Raw genomic sequence first — 8,229 nt, 5'->3', positions numbered from 1 at the left:
GGGAGTCTAGAAGGGTAACCTGCGCTGATGAGTATTTACTCCTCATCAAGTTCTTTAAAACAAGTTTTAAAGAAAAAAAGGACATTAACTTCACTGAGTGCACTAGTACTCAGCCCAAAGTGTTTATTACTTTTTCAAGTTAACGGAGTCGGGTGCAGTGGAGGCTAGGTGGTGGTGACGGTCTGGAGTAATCAAGAGGGTCCCTTGAAGAAATTTACTTCCCCATAACTTTGATCGTAATTTTTTTATTTTGTGGTTTATGCCCTGCGTGGCAATTATGAACTTGTTTACTGTTTTCCCTAAGCAATTGATAAATTGAGATGCTTTCGGGCACTCGAACACCTTGATACCGAACTCCTCGGACTTGACAGGAGTCATGATACTTCGTGTCAAGTTGGGTTTCCTTTGAGTTGAACGATTAAATAATAGGTTCATTAATTTCGCTAATTAACCGAGTTTTTCAACCAAAATAGTTGGGTTATTTATTTCCGCTGAATAACCTCGATAATCACCCCGTCACAAAAACTATCTGCACAAACTCCGGTGGCTAGTTATCGGATAACCACCGTGCATTTTTGCAACGGCGTGAGAGAGTCCTGGCCTGTAACATTGACTCAACTCAAAACGCCTAAATAAAAATTAATCTAAAGAGCATACGAAAAGAATAACAAATACTGTAATGAAATCATAAATCAAAGAGTTTTATCTAGGCAATTGATCGCTAATTTCATAACAATAATAACTGCAATTAAATAGTGTAATTGTTGCACGAAAACAGTAAGTAGAGTATCGTATCCATAAGGACTATTATAATGAATCACTCTAAGTAAGACTAAGTAAACTCTAGTAATATTTAGGGATGTCAATCGGGTCAACCCACCGGGTTTCGGGCCAGCCCTATCGGGTTGCGGGTTAATCGGGTGCGGGCTAATCAGGCTGAGGATTTTTTCGGGTTATAAATCTCCAACCCTAACCCTAAACGTTTGGGTTTCGGCCTAGCCCATCAGGCTAATCGGCTTAAAGGCGTAAAAATAAAATAATCATTTGTATTTTGTTATTTTTAATGATCTAATGTATAATGTATAAAATATACATAATAATCAAAGATGTAAATTATATAGCAAGCATTAAATGCAAAAATATGAGATATTGTAAAAAACATCAAGATTACATAACATATAAAATAAGTTGGTAACAATAAAATGTTCAATTTTATTAAAGAAAAAATAATAAAATATCCAACAATAGTTTGAACTCATAGAACCAAAGCATCTCAAAAATAAAGATTAATGAAATGATGAGACTTTATAATATTTTTTTATTTTTTTATTTTTTTATTTTTATATCTAAATATTCTAAGTTAAGTACTCGGGTTTCGGGCTAGCCCATCGGGTTAGTCGGGTCGACCCAATCGGGTGTCGGGCTATTCGGTTACGGGCTAATCGGGTTGTAACTTTTATCGGATTAAAAATATTCAACCCTAACCCTCTCGGATGGCGGGTTAATCGGGCCAGCCCACGGGCTTCGGGCTAGATTGACATCCCTAGTAATATTCAGGCAAACTCAAATAAGAATGAAGAATAAAACTAAAATCAAAACAAAGCAAATAAAATAGGATAAAAACTCAAATAATAAAAGAATCTGACCCTAGGGAATGTACTATCGTTAATCAAACACATGTATTCAACCTATTGATTCAATTACCAATTTAATCCAGCCCTGATGAAAGATCACTATATTATTCACAAGCTTCTCTAACGAACACCTACGAACGTAGATTAATTAACCTCTTTTCTCATTCAAGACTCCAAGGAATAAATTAACTTCAAATAGCACACAAAGAATAGCTTCCTATAGCTTCACCTGTCGCATTCAAGACTCAAGGCTAACACTATATCATGCATTCCTGAATCGGTTGAACAATTATCGCATTCAACACTCAAACTGAACAGCTAGACATGTAAACTATTGGCCAGATAATTCACAAGGAAACAGGCACCAGGAATCATGAATCACAAGCTGGAGGGCAAATTGATATCAATAAATCAAAAACACATATTCAATCAACTATGTACAAACCCTAGGTTCAGATAAAAGAACTAGCCAAACATAGCAAAATAAAATAAAAGCATAATAAAGAAGAAAGCAATAATAAAAACTGAATTATATAAAACCCGGAATGAATGTTGAATGACAGCTGAAATCTTGCAGGAAAAATAAAGCTAATGTATGTAAGCAATAAATTATAAGTCTAAAAATAAAAAGAAGAAGAAAAGAAGTAAAGAGAGGTAAAGCAGATGGGATCCTCTGTCCCAGAATATTGTGTGTACCGCGTGTAACACTCTTAATTTTTTTGTTTTATAAATTGTGTTTTATAAAAATAAAAATTATTATTATATTATAAACTCTAATTAGTATTTATCATTGAAAAAATAAAATTTAAAAAATTATATACCCTAACTTTTAATTAATGAACCCAAATAATCTATTATTAATTCAAATAAATATAAAAAAAATAATTATAAACCCTAAATGGATGAGTAAACCCTTGTTAATTATCTTTATATTATATAAAAGCATAATAAATTAAAATTGAATAAAAAATAATTTAAAAATATAAAGAAATGAAGAGTGGTACACGTGGTACACACTATATTTTGGGACAGAGGATCCCATTTGGAGGTAAAGAGATGTGTCTACTAGGTCAGCAAAAAGGACCTATATATAGGCACAGGAGATAAATACAGTGTAGAACTCGAAAATTCCGAAAATTCTCAAAAATTCGGAAATTCCCGTCGGGTACTATTCACTGCTGCGCGCGACTTTCTTGTTCTGGCCATATCTCTCTCGTCCGAATTCGGATTTACGAACCGTTTGCGCCTACGAACTCGTATCGAGATGATCTACAACTTTTATTAAGACCATCAGTCCAAATTCAGACTCCATATTTCTGTAAAAATCATCAAAGTACGAGCATGTGTCATATTTCACAAGATAAAATAATTTAAGCACAAAATACTCATCAAACACTCAAATTCCTATAAAATTAACAACATAAGAACATTAAAAACCATGGAAAAATGAGTGTTATCAACTCCCCCAAACTTAAGCCATTGTTCATCCTCGAATAATGAGAAGAACACAATTAATAACACAAATGAGTAAGAACTCTAGCTCATCGATGCCTTCGAAAGATAAAGAATAATAGAATTCTCAAATCCTCAATAATCAAGCACAAAATTCACCAATAAACACAACCTATAGTAAAATCAACCTCAACATTCCAAACAATTGAATCTCACAAGTATGTGTATCACTCAACTCTCAATTATGGAACGGGATGTGTATACTCTCATCGAAATTCAATACAATGTAGATCACTTACCATAAGCTTGCCAATCGTCTACAATCTCCATCGCTGAAAGTGTGTCAGGACTAAGATCAAATAGGTCTTTTTATTAGGTTATAATGTAGGGACATTGGTTAAGGTAGGGAAAATATAGGCTAAGTGACTCAAGAATATATCAAGAACACTAACACCTTATAACTTCACTAATCAAGCATGGAATAAATTCCATCTTCCACCCAACTATATCACCATAAACAACATAACTCAATGGATTTAATCATCACAAAATAAAACTAGTACTCTTTTATGCTCTCCATTTATTTCCAACAAACAAAGTCGATTCTCTAACATATTTCTCAATATACACTCGACTTCACACTTTTCTTTGCTCAACAATTTTTTTTTTCTTTTCACAACTTTTCTAGAGCTTATAAGAGTAAATAGTAACAAAATATCATCCTTTCTTTTTTCATGACCACTATGAACATTCACCACACAGAGATCCCCATATACTACATCACCCCCTATCATCCGGCTAAAGAATAAAAGCTAATTAGGCTCAATGTGGATAACAAATGATAAATTTTTTCGTTAAGGATAGTGTTTGGGAAAAAATGTGGCTAACAAAAGATGGTCTAAAATCATCTCCTAATCCTGGGCACAACAGCAACCTCAACACAGAAACCATGGCAAGTTCTAGAATATCACCACATGCATGACAAAACTCACAACAAAGAATAGTTTGTGTATGATAAACAGTTATAGCTCAAAATCTCACAGATTTATTCAATGTCCAAAAGTCAAGGTCAAAATCACTCAAAAATTATGCAAATTAGTTCCAATTATGCTCAAATCATCAAAGAAAATTAAATTCCAAATTTTTTTCACAGAAATCATCATTGGCATCTCACCAGAAATTTAATGGAGCAATAATCATATCAAAATAATAATAATAATAATCACACATCACCAACCAAGCAGGATAAAACAAAAAAGCCAACAAAAATAATAAAAGTGATACACATATCTACTCTCACCCCCTCCCCCAAACTTATTACAGAACATAAGTTCGAAAATAAGTTTGGAGGGATGATGATATGTGTGTCACTACTCACAGAAATACATACTCCATGGTGGTGGTATAAACAAGGCGCGCGTTCTTGCATCTTCCAAGCTCAACTGCACTAACAACCCAAAATGAAGAAAACAAAGAAAACAAAGAAACAAAAAGAAACTAAACAAAAGGAAAACAAAACAAAGAAAACGGTTGAGTTACCTCCCAACAAGTGCTTAATTTAACGTCTAGAGCTCGACGATACCTCATAGCTTCAATGAACATCAAACGCAGCGGTTGTAGCAGACCGCCCAACACGAATAGAAGTAGAGGACCCACCCATGCGCATCAGCTACGTGAAAAATGACACTTCCATTCGGCACATCTATCATAGCTCTCCCCATAGATAAGAATGATCGACCAAGGATTAACGGCGAATTTGCATCTTCAGGAATATCGAGGACTAAGAAATCCGTAGGGAAGACAAGCTTGTCAAACTTCACAAAGATGTCTTTAAGCTTTCCTCTCGGCTTCACTCTTGATCGATCCGCCATTTAAATCTCCATCGAGGTTGGCTTGAGATCTCCAATTCCCAACCGCTTGAAAACAGAGATGGGCATCACATTGACACTAGCCCCTAAATCAAAAAGAGCCTCGGGAAAGAGCTCTCCTCCAATCTCACACTCAATGGTGAAGCTACCCGGATCTTTCTTATTCGAAAGTAGCTTCATTGGCAGCTCAGTGCACAAAGCTTTCGCCTGCTGGATTTTTTCCTTCTCATCACCCATCTTCTTGGGGTGGACAACTGCTTTCTCCTTCTTGCCATTTAAAACCTCGAGCTTGGCTCCCTAGGTGTCCACCTTTTTACGCGACTTCATTACACATTGTTCTTCGAGCACATCCCTCTTCATTAGCCTACGGGTGAACGGAGCCTTAGGGATGTATTCCCTAAGTGGAACAGGAGCTTTGTATGGTTCCTCAATCGGAGATTCATGCTCCTTGCTCGTCTCCTCACATCTTGCCAGGAAAAATTCAATCGCCTCTTCATCTTCTAGAGACAGAGTGCGATCGAAAATCGCATTGCATTGGCCCTTTGGATTGACAGTCGTGTTGCTCAGGAACTGGCCTAGTTTGTGCTGCGTAGCTGCTTGGTTGGCCATCTGACCAACTTGTGTCTCCAACATCTTCAACTGCTTAGACATTGTTGAAACAGTATTACCCAAATTCTCAAAATTCCCCATCCGTGCCTCTATGTTGGATATTTTAATACCCACAGTCGTCTTTATACTAGACACCTCCATCAAAACCTGCTGCATCATCTTCTCAAGCGATCCCTTCTTCGGCTCATTGATAACTCCTCCATTAGACACAGAAAACTCAGGTGGAGGCTGCAAAGCATTGTTGGGATTTGAATAGGAAAAATTTCGATGATTCCTATTGTTGGGATGATACGGTGGATTTTCTCTCTGATGCCCCTGATAGCTTGGCACATTGAATTGATATTGCCTTTGTATATAATTAGCATCATCAAACTGCGGCACATCAGATAAACTCGGCTGCTGAGGAATTTGAGCATACAGTGCTTTTCTTAGCAACTCATACTGCTTTTGGAGAGCTGCATACTTCTCCTTAAAATCATCTCTCTCCTCTTGCACTACTGTAATTCGTCTCGTAGAATTTCTGTCATTCGGCCATTGATAACTGTTAGAGGCCATTTCTTCTATCACACGATAAACCTCCTTTGTATTCCTATGGAGAAGACATCCACCGATAGTAGCATCCACCATACTTTTCGTTAGACCAGTCAGACCATTATAAAAGTGAATGATCTGCTGATCCTCCGTGAAACCATGTTGTGGACAGTTCCTAAGTAGCTCACGAAATCTTTCCCAGGCATCATGAATGGTCTCATCTCCAATATGGGAAAAGTGAGAAATCTCCGCAATGATTTTCTGAGCTTTAAACGGAGGAAAATATTTTGCCAGGAAAGCTCAACACAAATCCTCCCATCCAGTAATAGCACCTCTGTCCAAACTCTTGAACCACTCCTTCGTTCTGTCCCTGAGAGAAAATCCAAACATCTTCACTCTAATTGCATATGGCGGTACTCCATTCTGCTTAATAGTGTCGCAGATATCTAGAAACTGAGTGATGTGAGCATGTGGGTTTTCAGTAGCAGCTCCACTAAACCGTTCAGCTTGCACCATGTTTATCAATCCCGGCTTCAGCTCGAACGTGTTGGCCTGCACAGTCGGTCCCCATCCGCCTCCTTGAAATTGATCAACCTGAGGTTGATACATGTAATTCAGTGGTGGCTCCGGTGGAGGAGCCTGGTTGCGCCTACTCTCCTCTATCTCTTCATTCGGCTGCCTCTGGAGGTCTGCCATTGCTTGCATAAGAGCTGCAGGATCAAAGTTATTATGTTGCTCTGCCATAGTTTGCTTTTTCTTCTCGCGGTTGTCTCTTCTAAGCTGCTTTTCGATTTTTAAATTCAAAGGTACAAGATGTTCCTTTCCTTTGGATCTCGTGATTATACACTCCTGAGATAACAAACGAAAATTAGAAACGAAAATAAAAGCTTAAAATAAAACTAAAACTTAAAATGCCTGAAATACTGCCTAAGTTTAGTCAGATATATTAAAGTAAATTCTAAATAGTCCCCGGCAACGGCGCCAAAAATTTGATCGCTAATTTTTTAACAACAATAACTGCAACTAAACAGTGTAATTGTAGCACGAAAACAGCAAGCATAGTATCGTATCCATAGGGACTATTACAACGAATCACTCTAAGTATTCCTAAGTAAACTCTAGTAATATTGAGGCAAACTCAAATAAGAATGAAGAATAAAACTAAAATCAAAACAAAGCAAATAAAATAGGATAAAAACTCAAATAATAAAAGACTCTGACCCTAGGGAATGTACTATCGTTAATCAAACACATGTATTCAACCTATTAATTCAATTACCAATTTAATCCAACCATGATAAAAGATCAATATATTATTCACAAGCTTCTCTAACGAACACCTATGAACGTAGATTAATTAACCCCTTTTCGCATTCAAAACTACAAGGAATAAATTAACTCCAAATAGCACACAAAGAATAGCTTCCTATAGTTTCACCTGTCGCATTCAAGACTCAAGGCTAACACTATATCATGCATTCCTGAATCGGCTGAACAATTATCGCATTCAACACTAAAACTGAACAACTAGACATGTAAACTATTGGCCAAATAATTTACAAGAAAACAGGCACCAAGAATCATGAATCACAAGCTGGAGGGCAAATTGATATCAATAAATCAAAAACACATATTCAATCAACTATGTACAAACCCTAGGTTCAGATAAAAGAACTAGTCAAACATAGCAAAATAAAACAAAAGCATAATAAAGAAGAAAGCAATAATAAAAACTGAATTATATAAAATCCGGAATGAATGTTGAATGACAGCTGAAATCTTGCAGGAAAAATAAAGCTAATGTATGTAAGCAATAAAATTATAAGTCTAAAAATTAAAAGAAGAAGAAAAGAAGTAAAGAAAGGTAATGAGATGTGTCTATTAGGTCAAGAAAATGACCTATGTATAGGCACATGAGATAAATACAATGTAGAACTCGAAAATACTGATAAAATCCGAAATTTCCGAAAATTCCCAAAAATTTGGAAATTCCCGTCGGGCATTATTCTGTCACGACCGCGCTTGCTAAGGATAGCAAATTCGGGGAAACCGCGACTAGGGGAGGGGATTTAGGAGCGGGATTAGAAAGGGACATGATTAGCTTCTTGATGACTCGACTTTGTATAAGGGAAACA

At 36.5% G+C, this 8,229-nt stretch overlaps 1 non-coding gene across 1 annotated transcript; it reads left to right on the top strand.

Annotated features, from left to right (window-relative positions):
- The first annotated feature begins 6,248 nt into the window (after positions 1-6,248).
- Positions 6,249-6,355, top strand: LOC130996487 (small nucleolar RNA R71). Its single transcript, XR_009092656.1, has one exon. It is a non-coding gene; the product is annotated as a small nucleolar RNA R71 (small nucleolar RNA).
- The last annotated feature ends 1,874 nt before the right edge of the window (positions 6,356-8,229 follow it).

Source organism: Salvia miltiorrhiza, chromosome 7 (genome assembly GCF_028751815.1).
Source record: "Salvia miltiorrhiza cultivar Shanhuang (shh) chromosome 7, IMPLAD_Smil_shh, whole genome shotgun sequence".
NCBI classification, from domain to species: Eukaryota; Viridiplantae; Streptophyta; class Magnoliopsida; order Lamiales; family Lamiaceae; genus Salvia; species Salvia miltiorrhiza.
Note: the sequence above shows the minus strand (reverse complement) of the source record. Positions and strands in the feature narration are given on the sequence as shown.